General features: G+C 58.6%; 1 long non-coding RNA gene and 1 pseudogene across 1 annotated transcript in view; one reads left to right on the plus strand and one right to left on the minus strand.

Annotated features, from left to right (window-relative positions):
* LOC139605190 (zinc finger protein 850-like) overlaps positions 1 to 15,630 on the minus strand; it is a 273,898-nt pseudogene that overhangs the window by 88,483 nt on the left and 169,785 nt on the right.
* Positions 1,485 to 15,630, plus strand: part of LOC139605232 (uncharacterized) — a 59,387-nt gene continuing 45,241 nt past the window's right edge. The window contains exon 1 of the long non-coding RNA XR_011684296.1: positions 1,485 to 1,566. This is a non-coding gene — a long non-coding RNA (uncharacterized lncRNA). The remainder of the gene's footprint in view (positions 1,567 to 15,630) is intronic.

Here is a 15,630-nt window from a genome sequence, read left to right on the forward strand (position 1 = left end):
TCTGGCGGCTGATCCGGCAGCTCCCGGCAGAGAAAAGGCAGGTGGGAGACCCCGGCAGCAGCAGCGGCGCTGCCCAGCGCAGCTGGCACGGGCAGGGCAGGCGGGGATGGGATGGCTGGGACCCGCCCTCGGTGCGGTCGGCGCGGTGACCTCGGCCCACGCGGCAGGACAGAGCAACCCCATCTTGCCCAGCATGGCCGGCAGAGCGGCCGCGGGCCGGGCAGTGGGGCCAGGGCACACAAATTCACCGCCAGCGCCGGGGCAGGTGGAGCTGCCCTGGGCAGTGAGCCCGCACCTGGGATGGAAACCGGGGCAGGCGGAGCTGAGGCGGGCAGCGAGCCGGGACCCGGGACAGGCGCCTCGGCCGCCAACGGAGGGGGCAAGAGCTGCAGAGGATCCCACTCTCTTTCTGACTTTTCCTCTTGTTCCCCTCCCTTTCATTTCCCCTTTTTATTTTCTTGGTTTTTTCCTCGGGTGTTTCTGATACTTCAAAGATTTTTATTCTCCTAAAATCTCCTGTCTAACATATGGCATATTCTCTTTCTTCTAGATTAAATGGTTTTTTTTCCAAATAAATCCAGAACCTAACAAATCCAAACTTCTGCTTGGATATTTTGAAATGGTCGACGAGCTAACTCATGACCTCCTAATGCTGTTTTTCTCATCACCTTTTTATTTATCCTTTGGCAAATTAAGCATCTTTCAGTGACTTGCTTTGCTACACCAAAAATCCCAGTGCACCCAAAATTCCTTTAAAAATGATCACACAAAGCTTGAGTACGCCAGTGGGGTTTCTGATGCACGTCTTCTAATCTTTTCCTAGTAAGCACATTTTATTAAGTAATTGTCTTCCATGTAGAAGTTTCTATTTCCCTGATTTATCTTGCTCATTTCCTATCTTGTTTAATTCTTTTTTCTTGGCTTCCCTAAACTTTGGAATTTTCAGTTTTTCCTCGTTTGGAGTTAATATTAAAGAAACTCTTTCAGCTCCATTTTCTGCTGCATCCTTAGCTTTGTGATGTGCCCCCAGTTTGCCCAGTTTGCCTCTCCTTTGGCCCGGGCTGGGTTCCCCCCGCCCGCAGCGGCTGGGAGCAGCCGAGAGCCCCGCGCTGCCCATGCCGACCTGGCCCGGCTCCATGGCCGCTGCTGCCGCGGGCTGCGAGGGCTGCGGGAACGGGGCACCGAGGGTGTGGCTGCTGCTGGGGGAGGAGGAGGAGGGAGGGAAGGGCAGGGATGGAGGGGGAGGAGGAGGCAGGGTTAGGGGGGAGGAGGAGGAGAAGGAATGGAAGGGGCGGGATGGAAGAGGAGCAGGAGGCGGGGATAAGACAGGGGAGGAGGAGGAGGGGGGATGGAAGAGGAGGAGCGGGAGGAGAAAGAGCAGTGAAGGAGGTGGGGTTAGAGGGCAGGAGGAGAGGGAGGAGGAGATAGGACAGAGGAGGAGCGGGAGGAAGAGGAAGAGGAGGGACAAAGGCGGATCAAGTCTCAGCTGCGGGAGCCACGCGGTCTCGAGCCCTGCCTGAATTCGCAGCCCCCACCTGTGGGATCATCGCCCCCCCCATGGCTCCGGTGAGCTGGGAGGGGGAGCCCGGCCCGGATATCCCGGGGGGTCCCTGGGTTGTGTTTTTGGGGGGATGTTTGGAGAATGAAGAAGTCCAAGGCTGAGTGGAAAAGGCCCCTCGGGGGGACATCGGGGCGTGGCGGTGGCGGCTGCCGGCAGAGGCAGCCTGGAGGAGCAGAGCCCTGTGTGCCCCAGGAGGCCAAAGTGGGGAGGCCAGAGAGGGGGGAGCGCCGCCATTGGCGGGAGCCTCAAGAGCCTGGAGAGGGGCAGGGGGGACTCCTTGGAGCCGCTGCAGCCCAGAGCAGAGAATGAGGGGAGAAGGGAGCCCGGGAGCCCAAAGAGCCCCGGCATCCCGAAATGGGGAGAGCCAAGAGGGGGCAGTGCGTCCCCAGAGACGGCCTGGGGGGATCTCGTTGCCCTTGCCTGTGGCAGGGAGGCAAATCCCATGCTGTCCTTGTCCTTCCTCACCCAGAGCAGGAGCTGAGCATGGAGAGCAGGGAGGACAAATGCCCGCGGCAGAACCTGGTGGCAGAGGCCGTTTTGAGCAGCTCCACGGCGCAGGAAGCCAACGGGGAGGAAAAGGCCCGGAGATGCCGCACGAGGAGGGGCTGCAAACGCAGATGGCGGGGATGTGAGGGGGAAAGAGCCAGCCTGGGCCGGGAAGGCGGCCGGAGATGGAGGCAGAGCTCGGAGCTGGTGCTCCATGAGCAGCTCCATGATGGGGAGAAGCCCCACACGTGCGAGGAGTGTGGGAAGAGCTTCAGGTGGAACTCCGAGCTGATCAAGCACCAGAGGATCCACACTGGGGAACGGCCCTACGAGTGTGGGGAGTGTGGGAAGAGCTTCAGCCAGAGCTCCAACGTGATCGTGCACCAGAGGACCCACACTGGGGAGAGGCCCTACGAGTGTGGGCAGTGTGGGAAGAGCTTCAGCCAGCGCTGCAGCCTGATCAGCCACCAGAGGACCCACACTGGGGAGAGGCCCTATGAGTGCTCCAAGTGTGGGAAGAGGTTTCAGACCAGGTCCCATCTTCTCCTACACTATCAGAGTCACACAGAGGAGAGGCCCTTCCAATGCCCCGACTGTGGGAAGGGATTCAAGCGTAACTCCACCCTCGTCACCCATCGGCGCATCCACACTGGGGAGAGGCCCTACGAGTGTGATAAATGCAGGAAGAGGTTTCAGACCAGCTCCAATCACCTCCTGCACTATCGGATTCACACAGAGGAGAGGCCCTTCCAATGCCCCGACTGTGGGAAGGGATTCAAGCGCAACTCCGCCCTCGTCACCCACCGGCGCATCCACACAGGGGAGAGGCCCTACGAGTGTGATAAATGCAGGAAGAGGTTTCAGACCAGCTCCCATCTCCTCCGGCACTATCGGATTCACACAGAGGAGAGGCCCTTCCAATGCCCCGACTGCGGCAAGGGATTCAAGTACAACTCCCACCTCGTCCTTCACCAGCGCATCCACACCGGGGAGAGGCCCTACGAGTGTCCCCAGTGTGGGAAGAGCTTCTCCTGCAGCTCTCACTTGACCCGACACCAACGGAGGCACCGGTAAGGGTAGCCCTGCGAGTGCCCCAAGTGCAGGAAGAGCTTCGTGCGCTGCTGCAGCTCCATCCCCCACTGGAGGAGGCACTTTGGGCACAGCCCTGGTCACTCACATTCCCTGTGATCCATGTTGGGAACACACCTGGCTGCTTGTCCTTTGGTTTGGCCTGAATTTTTTTCTCTTCTCCATGTGTTTCCACTCCAAAAGCCAAGAGGGATGAATCTGTCACCTCAAAACCACTCAAATTCCACTGAAAATAACTGAATTTTAACCCAAAAAGGCTCAATCCTACCTCAAATTCCTTGTTCCCTCCTCAAAAAACCTCAATCCCATGCTAAACTCTCCATTCCACAGCCACCAGGGTGAGATGGGGTTAGAAGGGGACTGGGAGAAGTGGGATCCCAATTTGGAGCAATGGGATTGGGATTGTGTGGGGCTGGGTGTGTGGGTTGTATTTGATAGCAAATAAAACTTTCAGAGTTAGTGATTTCTGTCCTGTTCATTTTCAGTCAGTTCTGTTTGCAGAGTGCCACCTTCTCAGCTGATTCAATTCTTATAAAAGTCCCATTTTTTAAATCATCTAGCCTCTAACAATTAAAAAACCAATATCCAAATAAAACCACGCACCCCCAATAAACCTTTTAAAAATAATTTTAATTGTTTTGGAGTACTTAAGGATGTTATTAAAGTTTAATTGTATGGTTGAAATGTCTGAGAAATTGTAGTGGTGTTTGCTTTTGTGTTTAGTATATTTGTAATATGAATTGTTTTACTAAGGTGTGTTAGATTGCTTGGTAGTTTCTTTAGATATTTTTATCTAAAGTACATTAGTCATAGAGTTAAAATTTTCAAAAGGTATTTCTTGATATATAATTTGTTTATTTATATACATTAGTAATATTATAGTAATAGTTGTTGCTTTGGTTTGAATCACTGTTGGAGTATTGTAAAGAAGATTTGAGATTTTTATATTTTATTTTTATTATAATTTTTTAAAGTTCAATTATTATTTCTTTGTTTATAATTTTATTGCAATTTGTTGCGGGGATAGGAAGGAAGTTCAAGGGCAGGAACATTTTTTCCTGGCTGGGAACTGGAATTCCAGACCCTGGGAGTGTGTGCAGTACCCCACAGACTGGGATCAAAGATGGGCTGGGATCAAATACGGACTGGGATCAAATACGGACTGGGATCAAATATGGGCTGGGATCACATGGATGGGGATCGTGTGGATCAGAACCCTCCAGACCAGGATAGCCTGGAGTGGGATCAAATATGGACTGGGACTGTATGGACTGGGATCCCAGGGACTGGGACCATATGGATCAGGACCACACAGACTGGGATCAAATATGGGCTGGGACTGTTTTTTAAAGTAACTTTGTTATAAGTTTTTATTTCTGTTGTTAATTAAGCTTGTGAAATAGCTGCTTCTGTTAAACTGCCTGCTTGGATGGGATAACATCCAATGCACATGGGATGAGGACACCTGTACAGATCTGCCAACTATCAGCACTCCCCGTCTGAAGGCAGAGTGCACCAAGGCCCAAAACCTGGAGGTGATAAAGAGAAGGAGCCAAAACCACAGCCAAGAAACACACATGCTCTGAAAAGGCAGACCCAAGGAGGGGCCACGTAAAATCATTCCTGGAATATGTAAAGTAGTTTATGGGTATGCATGAGGCTCTATGAATATGCACCAGGCTGATGTAAGGGGAAAGGTATTTCAGGGCGATGCAGATTCCTTGGTTGTGGTTTTAGTCCATTTTTATCACCTCCAGTTTTTGGGCTTTGGTCTACTCTGACTCTGAGAAATTGAGGTTTTGGGATTTTTAGTATGTTGTGGATGGAAGCAAAATGGAAGGCACAGTGTTTCGTCCTGGGTTTCTTCTTCATGCTTCTTCCTTCTTCTTCATGGGTTTGGGTGGCTTTTTGTAATTGGGCAGAAATTCCACATTGCAGGCTCTTTGGGATCAGTTATTGGGTTAAAAGGGAAAATAATCTAGGTGTCAGTTCCTAATTGGATAGTTTAGTCTTAAAAGACCTTGGAACAAGAGATTGTGGGCCATTTTGTGCCTTCTACTGAAAAGCTGCTGAACTCCCAGTAATGAGGCTGTTTTACTGATAAGAAATAATAAACACTTGAGTCTGAACATGAATTACTGTCTCAAGTGCCTTCAATCCAGAGCCAGTGAAACCAACAACTGGTACCCCACAGCTTGAGGTAGTGCCAAGGCAGAACTTGTTCATGCTCTTTTCCCCTGGTGATTTTCTACTCCCATCCAGACTCTGATAGCAAAGCCGTGCTGGTGACAAAAGATTGACCTTGGCATCCTGGGGCACTTTCTGGGTGGGTGTTTGAATCTGCTTTTCCAGGCCTCGGGCTGAGCAGGGTGAGGCCGAGGCCTGGGCCCCTCCAGGCGGCGCCGGGAGCGCCTGGGGCAGCGGCGAGGGGCGGCCCTGAGGGGCGGCACAGGGGGCATTTCCCCCGAGCGGGCGGGCGGGCGGGCGGCGGGGAAAGGCGCCCTGGGCACAAGGGCAGGCACAAGGGCCCCGGCTCTCTGCAGTGCGGGCGGCCCAGCGCCGATCGCTGCTCCCGGAGCCGCTGCCAGGGCCGGGTCTCCTCCCCGCCGCTGACCCTGCACCTGCAGCGCTGCCTCCGCCTCTGCCGGGCTCCCCGGCACGGACGGCAAGGACGTGGACACGCTGCAGCAGGGGCCCAGCAGGGACACCCAGATGGTGCCAGGGCTGCAGCTCCTCTCCTGCAAGGAAAGGCTGACACAGCTCGGCTTCTTCAGCCTGGGAAAGAGACCCAGCCTTGATCCAGCTGTGGCCTTCCAGTACCTGAGGGCAACACACAAGAAAGCGGGACAGGGACTTTGTACGAGGGCAGGCAAGGACAGGACAAGGGAGCATGGATCCAAATGGAGAGAGATTAGGTTTAGGTAAGGGATTCAGAAAAAAGACTCTCCTGGAACAGGTTGCCCAGAGAAGGCGGGCATGTCCCGTCCCTGACAGTGTTCAAGGCCAGGCTGCATGGAGCTCTAGACAAGCCGGTCCAGTGCAAGGGATCCCCAGCCACAGCAGGAGAGTTGCAGCCATGGGATTTTCCAGATCCCTTCCAAGCCAAACCATGCCACGACTCCATGATTCTGGGATACTTCCCCTCCTCATCCTCTGGCAGAAAAAGAAACTTGGCCCCAAGTTCCACACTGCAGACCATGTCTTTTGGCAGCCTGCAACTGTGTCAACAGAGGATGAAAAGAGATGACATTACTGACACGATTTCCCTTTTCTACTTGAAAAGTAAATGCTCTGCTCCTGTCCACTCTGGCAAAATTGTCACAAGAGGCAATTGTTCCCCATGAAAAGCTTGGTCTCATGCAAAGAAGAAAGAAGCCAGAAGCCAACAGTCTTCGTTATTGCTACGTTGTTTTCTTTGGTTGCTTCTCTAATAGGAATGGCTTTGGGGTGTGATCTGTTTGTTTCTCTCTTTCGTTCCTTGGGGCGCGCGGCGGCTCCTCCGTTGGGTTCCCCGGGCAATAGAGGAACGGCCGCGAGCTCCGGCGGCTCCGCAGCAGCAGCAGCAGCAGCAGCAGCAGCAGCAGCAGCAGCAGCAGCAGCAGCAGCAGCGCTTCTCTTGATTGGTTTTCCACTCGACTTCCCACTCGCTCCCCATCCTCTTCTCCCTCTCACACTCACCCTACTCCCGTCCCGTGTTGGGCCGTGCCGTCCGTGTTCCGCCTCTCCCAGCCCGGCTGATGCCGCGTCCCGCAAGGCGCCCCTCGGCGGGGCCTCCCCGTGCCCGCCCGTGCCCGGCCCGCCGTGGTTCCGCCTCGGCCGGGCTCTCTCCGTCCTGTCTGTGGCGCCGCTGGAGGAGCCGCTCGCTCTGGTGCTGGCGGAGCAGTGCGGTCTTTTGGCCGCGCCTGGCGCGGGCTCTGGCCCAGCCCCAGCTGAGGCCCCGGACCCGAACGAAGCCCCTGCCGCGGTTCCGCCGGCGGCCGCCCCGCTGCCGCCCGGCTCCCGCCCCGTGGCTGACAGCGTGGCCGGCAGCTGCCCTGCTCCGAGCTCGGCCGCTCGCCAGCTCGGCCTCCGGCCCCGAGCCGCCGCAGCCCGGGGCGGTTCGGCAAGCAGCAGCGTGCCGGGCGGGCGGGTGCCCCGGGCAGAAGAGCGGCAGCGCGGTGCCACCCGCATGGGCGGAGAGGCCTCCCCTAGAGCAGCTCTAGCGGCAGGGCCCGCTGCTGGGCAGCGGCGGCTGCGGCAGCGTTTACTCCGGTCCCCGCCTCACCGATGGCGCCCCGGGAAGAGACGGGGCCGGCTCGGAGGGCGGCGGCGGGCGGCGGGCGATGAGCTCAGCCCGCCGCTGGCCTTGGCTCGCAGGCGGCCATCAAGCGAGTGTCCGGGAGCGCATCTCGGAGTGGGCGCGGCTGGGGAGTGAGCGGGGCCAGCGGGAGGAGCCGGCGGGGCGTGCCGGGTGGGGCTGAGGCGAGGCCCGGCAGGGCGGCAGCCGGAACGCTGCGAGGGCAGCGAGCGTGGAGTGAGCGGGGGCCGCGCAGCGCCCCGGGCCGGGCCATGGCGAGCCGCGGCGGGGCCGGGCAGGAGCTGCCCGAGGCGCGGCGCAGCTTCGGCCCTGCTGACGGCATCGCGGTCCCCCCGCAGCGCAAGGGCGCCCTTGTGCCCCTGGAGCTGGCGCTGCTGTGGATGGTGTCGCGGCCTGGCTTCGTGCGGCTCCTGGACTGCTTCGAGGTGCCCGAGGGCTTCGTGCTGCTCACGGAGCGTCCGCAGCGCTGTCAGCACCTCTGGTACTTCCTGCACGAGCGGCGGTTCCTGACGGAGCCCGTGGCGCGGGGGCTGTTCCGCCAGGTGCTGGAGGCCATGGGGCACTGCAGCAGCCGCGGCGTCCTGCACCCCCACATCAAGGCCGAGAACGTCCTCGTCGACCTGGCCACGGGCGAGGCGAAGCTCATCGACTTCGGCTGCGGCACGATCCTCCAGGACACGTTCTACACCCGGATGTCAGGTGAGCCCAATGCCGGGGCCCAGCTGGGCAGCAGAAGTTCCTCCCTTGGCTGGCAGAGGGGGAAGAGGGAGGGAAGGAAGGAGGGAAGGAAGGAGGGGGAATCCTTCTTCAGCCAGCTGCAGCCAAGTTGCTTTGTGGCAGGGCAGGGGCTGGCTATTGTGGAACGGGAGCTGGCTGGGAGGGAGGGAGCAGCATGGGCCTGATGAGCTGTGCCCGTATCCCATAGGAACGCTGGAGTACAGCCCACCGGAGTGGATCCTCTTTGGCTGCTACCATGGCCAGCCAGCCACCATCTGGTCCCTGGGCATCCTGCTCTATGAGCTGCTCTGTGGGCACCTTCCTTTCCACACCAACGAGGACATCGTCCGGGGCCAGCTCTTCTTCCTGCCCCGGGTGTCTCAAGGTGGGGATGCGCCTTCAAGGCACGAGGGGAAGAACGGGGTTGGGAGGGGCGGCTGGCACATAAGCGTCCTGCTCTTGCAGCTGGTGAGGAGGTGGATCTCCTGGGCTTAGCTGGAGGAGGTGGCACCTGTGCCTCTGTGCTGGTGTCCTCCGCAAGAGAGGATCGATAGGAAGCTTTTGGCTGCAGCTCTGAGCACTCCTGGTGTGGCCTGGGCACTGTGGAATGTGGGAGAGCACAGACAGGAGCCTTGTCCCGCTGAGCGGCGGTTTCTGGTTTCTCTCCGCAGAGTGCCAACACCTCATCAGGTGGTGTTTATGCATGGAGCCCACAGACAGGCCAGCACTGGAGGACCTTTTTGAGCATTCTTGGCTGCAGGAGCCCTGCCTGGCCCAGGAGACAGCAGAGATCCAGGAGCCCAGCAAGCAGCAGCGGCACGCGTCTCATGGCGCTGGAAGAAAACCCCGGAGCGTTTCCCTGCGGCCGCGGCGCAGAGGAGAGAGCGCAGCCGAGGAGATGCTGCTTCCGCTGGTCCCTGCGAGCTGTGGAGGCAGCAGCTCCGTGCTGCCCGTCCCATTGGAGAAGTGGTGGCAGTGGGGTGAAGGTGCCACGGACTGGGACAGGGGAAACATCCCCCTGCAGCTCAATGGCATCGTGATGTCCCCGCAAGCCGAGGCACAGCTGGCGCGTTCTTCTGGAGCACGACGTGGAGCTGGGAACACCATCCTGGAGCTGGCCGCTGGCGGGGCAGAGCCGATTGGCTTTGGCTGCGGCCCCTGCCTGGAGGACACGCTCTGCGCCCCGATGGAATCAAGATGAGTCCCCAGCCGGCGCAGGGGCGGGGGGATGCTGGTGCTTCCAGGCACGGCAGGGCTCGGCCTGGCCACGCGCCAGAGGTTCCCCGCTCGGCGGCGCTGGGGAATATTAATTTTTCCGCCGGCCGCCGAGCTGCTTTTTGGCAGGACAGGGGATGGATGTTGTGGAAGGGGAGCCGGCTCCTGGCCTTGCTGACAGCTTCTGCCAGCCAGCCTGGCACGGGCTGAGGCGGGGGCAGCCAGCCTGACAAAAGCATCCATCCATGTGGATGGGGGCGGCAGAGGGGGACGGGTTCCGAAGCCGTGCCCCAGCTGGTCTGCTCTGCAGGCCCTTGAGGAAGGGGTGCGTTTATGGGCGGGAGAGGTGGGGATTTTCCCCACCCGTGGACAGGTTTAATTCTCACATGGAGTGGTCAGACCCTCCTCAGGCCCATGAAACGGTGACAGGCTTTGTGCTTTTTCTTGTTTCCAGGTCTTGTTTTGAATTGACTTTCGTGCAATTGTTCTTTGTTTTTCCCAGGAGGATTACACCTGGTGCCCGGACCGGACGGGGAAGCGCCTGCAGCGTCCGTGGAGCGCGTCCATTGCCAGCGCTGCCCCAGGGGCCACGGTCTGCAGGGACAGCCCCTTCCAGAAGGACGAGGACCTGGTTTGGGATCGGCTCCTCTCCTGGCAGCAGCTCCGCAGAGGTGGGCACCCGGCTCCACAGCTCGGCTGGCAGAAGGGCTCTGGGCAGGCGGCAGCGGGCACACGGGCATCCCGCTCTTGCAGCTGCTTAGGAGGTTGCTGTGCCGGGATTAAGCAGAGGAGGTGGAACGTGGCCTGCCCCGCTGCCCTTCTCTAAAAACAGAGAATGGGTCAGGAGGTTTGGGCTCTGAGCACAGCCAGCAGCCTGGCCCGGGCACAGGCCCTGGCGGGACAGGGGGACAGGAGCCTGCTGCCACTGACCGTGGCTCTCTGGTTTCTCTCCGCAGGCTGCCAGCACCTCATGCCATGGGAACGGCACCGCTCGGCCTGCCAGGCTGGGAGGGCTGGAGGGCGGCCAGTGTTCATTTGCTGTCAAAAATAAATTGGGGTTTTTTGTCATTGTCATCATTGGAGCGTTTCTTTCCTCCTTTTCCAAGCTCTTGGCCTCCCTTCCTCCAGGGTAATCTTTTTTCTCCTTCCTCAACCGCTTGACGGCATTTGGCAGGGGGGGTTAAGCAACGTGAAAAATTCAACAACAGTTCCTGTTGCCAACTGCAGCAGCCCCTTCAAGAGCCCTGAGCTTCCACCAAGGTCAGTGTGTGCCTTGCAAAAGGAAGTGCTTTGCAGTGATGGGGTTGTTGCCCTGCTGCAAAAGCTGGGAGGAAATCAGAAATGGAAAAATGTCAATTTGGCTCAACCACCGCCCAGGTTCTTCATCTTTTCCCTCTTCTCCATGATAGGCAGGCAGGGCTGGACTCCAGCAAGGTTCAAGTTCTTGGTGCTCTCTGGCATCAAAGGGATCAAGGAAACTCTTGTACGCAGGGACTACAACAGGGCTACTTGTCAGAACCCAGGAAATTCCCCTGGCTGCCCTGGAGGACTCGAGCCCCTGCCCAGGGCGCTCAGAGACCCTGGCACAGAGCCCAAGACCCCTGTGCCTTTGATTTAGCCCTTGGAAAAAACAACCTTACATGAAGAATTGCGAGCCATGAAAGTTTAAGTAGAATGATAGTGAATTTATCACAGGGTGAAATATAGATTGTTGGGGTTTCTAGAATGGGGCTACAGGGGGCAAGATGGAGGAATCTGGGCATGTCCAGCCTTTCTCCTTCTTCTTGGCCTCCATCTTCTGCTGTGATGGTGGCACTTTCAGTTTGGTTTAGAGTAGAAGCACAATGTCTAACATAGGTGATGGGTATTGGAAAGTCATTGTAAATATTGTACAGGTAGTTTTTAGGATAAAAAGATAACACCACCCTGGGGCAGGCAGAATGCCATAGAATGTCTTGCTGAGCAGACCTTGGCAGGACAGGAGAAAGAATTTTATAGATAAGATACAAGAAACAACCTTGAGAGCCAGAAATGAAGAGCTCTGACTCCTTCTTTGAGCACCAGGCTGGGAAAAGAGACTTTGGAACTTATCTCGGGCTCACTCTGACCAGCCAGAGACCCCGAGAGCATGAGTCCGTAAGACGAAATCTTGAAGGATTGGCTCCAAAACATAAATATCCTTGTTGGCCATGTCTTCTTGACCAAGAAATCCTTCAAAGCTCTTGTAACTACAAGTCTTGAGGCCCTGTGAGCCATGCGGTGCAGATGGGAGCCCAACTCACCCTTCCTGTCTATGTAGAAGAGAAGAAAAAGCAATGGCATCATCTGAAAAACTCAGAGGTCCGCTCTCTAGCTCCTTCCAAACTCCTTCAAATCACCCAAAGTGCAATTTAGCTACAAATAGGTGTCAAAGACACTTTGTGCTGGCTCTTGGACACCAGAGCAGCTGCTTTAGAATCTTTCACAGAACCCTGTGCAGTTCTGTGGTGCCAGAAATGGATCATTTGAAGAAACTTTCCCAACTGACTTGCATGGAGGTTTGTCTGAAGGGTATTTGAGGAGAAAGGCTCCCGGCAGAGCTCTGGGCTTTGGCCTAGCTGTGTCCCCTGCTGATTGTCAAGTGTGCCATCAGCTGCAGGGCTTTCTGGGCTAAAACTATCATCAAGTCACTGGGACTTGCTATTTTTGGCCTCTAAAAGCTGGAGCCACTTTCGGGGCAAATTTGGAGACCTCATCTCTGGGTGGATGGAGCAGCTAGGATTTTCCCAGTTGCTGGGAATGGTTCTCCAGGCCCTGGGTGTAAAACGGGGCTGCCCAGCAAGTGCGGATCTGCAAGATGATAAACAATTGTCTTGGTTTGAAAAGAGAGGTGTCTGCTAAGGAAGGCAGAAGCCTTCTGTGAAATGGAAAATGTCAATCCCCTCCCTTCAAATGATTCTCATTTAGAAATTCAAATGCTCTCAGGGAAAGATATGGGGATAGGACTGAGCCCGCAGAGCCGGGCAGCGTTTGCTGATGCTCTGAGCCCTTGCTAAAGATCCTGTGCGGGCTGTCTCAGACACCTGGGGCCAGGGATTCCTTCCAAGCTGGGCCACTTTGGCTGGGCCGGGGGCGGCCCCGGGGCAGAAGGCAGTGTGTGCAAGGGCCCTGGGTGGCACGCTGCAGCACGGTCACCGTGCCATGGAACGGAAGCCGGTGTCCAAGGCCCCTTTGTGACACGTGGGAAATAGAAGCTTGCCCGGCTGCTGGCAACACGCAACGGGGCACAAGGGGACAGAGCGGTGCCGTGAGGAGCCCCCGCACAGCGCACTCGCTCCCGTCTGACCCGGAGCTTCTCCGCGGCGCTGTTCCTGCAGCTGAGCTCGAGGCCAGAGCACAGGACTCGCTGACCTGTGGCCTTCCTGAGGCTTCTATTCTGCAGCTGCCCTCAAGGGCAGAGCGTGGGACTTGGTGCCCCGGAGCTTTCCCAAGGCATCTCTCCTGCAAGGAGCTCCAGGCACAGCCATGGAGCAGAGACCCCCGAGAGTGCCCAAGCTGGCCTGGGTGGAGGAGGAGGAGGAGGAAGAAGAAGGCCCTGGAGCTGCCCCAGCACAGGAGACAGAAGAGGTGGTGCCGTTCCATCCACCTCAGGAGGGTGAGTGGAAGAACTGGGCTGCAGGGCTGGAGCCTGCAGCCAATTGGCGCCATGCCATGCCATGCCATGCCATGCCATCCCCTGGGGAAATGCCCATGGACAGGAAGGAAGAGGGGCCGGGCAGACACCCCGCAGTGGCCGTGCTCCATCCCCTGGGGCATCCCGGGGCTCTCCCTGCCTGGGCAGTGCAGGGCTCTGTTCTCCGGCCTCTCCCGCAGCCCCTCAGCTCTGGCTGCGCTTGCTCTTTGCCAGATGCAGCCCTGGAGCGCACACAAGAGCAGGAATCCAGCCGTGGCCGCTTCCGCAGAACAGCGCAGGTACCTGCAGCCACCCCCACCTGGGCTGGGCCTGCTGTCCCTGCTCAGCCCAGCACCGTGTGTGCAGTGCTCCATGCAACATCCCCGGCCTCTTGCCCTTCTCCTACAGCTCGTCTGCGACTTTATCCGGAGCATTGGGCAGGAAGAGACCAGCACCATGGGCGCTGGGCTCAGAGCTCACTCAGAGCTCCTCAGTCATGAGACCAGTGCCGCCCTGCTGGATTTGCTCCTGGAGAAGGCTGTTGCCAGGCCAGAACAAGTGAGCAGCCTGGGGCCAGGCTTCAATTCCCCCATGAGTCCCGTGGCTTCCCCAGCCACGCCTGCTGGTCCCTGGGAGCCTTTGAGGCCATGGCAGTGCGCTGGCAAGGGAAGCACTTCTCTGGGGACCCTGGGGACATCACTCCCTCTGGCAGCTTTCCAAGTCTCCCCGTGCCTTCTCCAGGTGCCCGCCATGGTGAGGTCCATTCACTGATGGCTCCTGGCCAATGATTCTGCCCAGCACAGGCTGGACAAGGCCCTGCTGAATCTCACCAGAGCACACCCGGGTGAGGCAGTGGTGACGCTCCTGCGTGCGGCCCCGTCCTGTGACAGGTATGGGGCCCACCTGCCCAGAGGGCTCAGGCCTCCCCAGCCCATCACCCTGTACCGCCTGGCCCAGGTGTCTGAGCAACAGAGAGTTCCAGGGCCCTCTGGCTGCTGCCTTTCCCAGCCCTGGCACGTCAGCCCCCGAGCCTGCTGCCATGCTCCCTTGCCATCCCTCAGGGGCCTGTCCCCACAGGGCTGGGCTGCCTGGCTGCTGCTGGCCAGGCCCAGTGGGCAGAGGAAGAGCCGGCGGTCAGCCCGGGCCCCTAGGGATGCCCAGGCCACGGTGCTGTGTCTGAGACCCCCCTGAGACAGAGCTCTAACCCCTCAGAGCTGCCATCTCCATGTGGAAGACCATCATGTGCTCGTCCAGGACTGCAGAGCCAGTGCTGCTGATCCTCCTGGATGTGCTGGGCAGCTGGCCCAAGCACAGCACGTGCACCTCCGATGGGGACAAAACGGGTGTCTTTGGCCTGGCTGTGAGTTTCAGCAAGTGGCCTTTGCTGGCCCCAAGGCCGCCTCTCCAGCAGCTCTCCATCCTCCTTCCCCCACTGCATCTCCCTGCCTCAGGCGCTGGCCTGAAACCTGGCCCAGGGGCAGCCTCAGGCCCACCAGGCCCCGTGCTCCCCCTGCCAAGGTCTCTGCGGGCCTCTCCCTGCCCTGCTCGGGCCCTGCCCCAGGGACACCTGGGCACTGAGCGCTGTCTCGGGGGCCTTTGTCCCTTGCAGGCCACCGTGGTGATGTGGAAGATGCTCCAGGAGCCCCATGTGCCACGTGTAGTGACGTCGTATTTCCCCCAGCTATTTGTGCATCTGCTCTTCCAAGTGTTCTTCAGCACAGAAGAGATGCCAGAGGAGGTCGATGCCTTCTGGAAGGAATGCCTGCAAGAGCACGGCCTTGCCACCAGCCCCAACAGGTGCTCCATGCCAGTCCTCCTGTCCCTGCCACGTGGCCTGCCAAGGAGCCAGTGCTGCCAGGGTGACCTGGCCTTTGCTGTGCACACAGGTTTGCAGTGCAGACCCTGAAGTCCCTGCTCTGCCGAAAGCAGTACAAGGAGGTGGTGGTGTCAGTGGAACGCAAGCGTGGCTGGGACACGCTGCTCTGTGCTGACACCCGCCACTATGCCGTGGGTCTGCTGGCCAGGTGAGACTCCCCTTCTTCCCATTGCTTCCGGCATTTGTGCCCTGTGCCCGGGCTGTCCCACACAGTCCCTGTGGCCCTGGGTCACAGGGCCTTGTCACCGAGGGTCGGCCAAGCAGACTGGAAAAGGCTGGCAGGGGAGAGAGCACAGGAGGAGACACCTCCTAAAGGGCCCAGGTCCCCTTGCAGGACGGTGGTGAAAGACCAGCAGGCTCTGCCAGCCTGTCCTTGGAGAGATTTGCTCAGGTTCCTGGTCCCTTTTTCGCCCTCCTAGGGAGATGCGCCATGCTTGTCTTGGGTTGGGTTCCAGTATTGCACTCCACCTCCTCTGGCTGCTCAGCACACAGGAGCCACACTGGGATCTGCCCGCCCTGGCGTTCCTTGTGGAGGTGAGCCGGGTGTGCAGCGCTGCCTGGCTGAGCTGCCTCCCAGCTCTCTGCCCTCTGGGAGCCGCAGCCACCTGGGACGCTGCCCGCGCCCTGTGCTGCTGCTGCTGCTGCTGCTGCTGCTGCTGCTGCTGCCTGGGCCCAGCCCTGTGCGGCTCCGGGCTCCTGCCGGCCGGCTCCCCCATCACTGGCCTGTGCCTTTCAGC

This window comes from Agelaius tricolor, unplaced genomic scaffold, assembly GCF_023055355.1.
Source record: "Agelaius tricolor isolate 1412-34295 unplaced genomic scaffold, bAgeTri1.0.p SCAF_61, whole genome shotgun sequence".
In the NCBI taxonomy this organism is placed as follows: Eukaryota; Metazoa; Chordata; class Aves; order Passeriformes; family Icteridae; genus Agelaius; species Agelaius tricolor.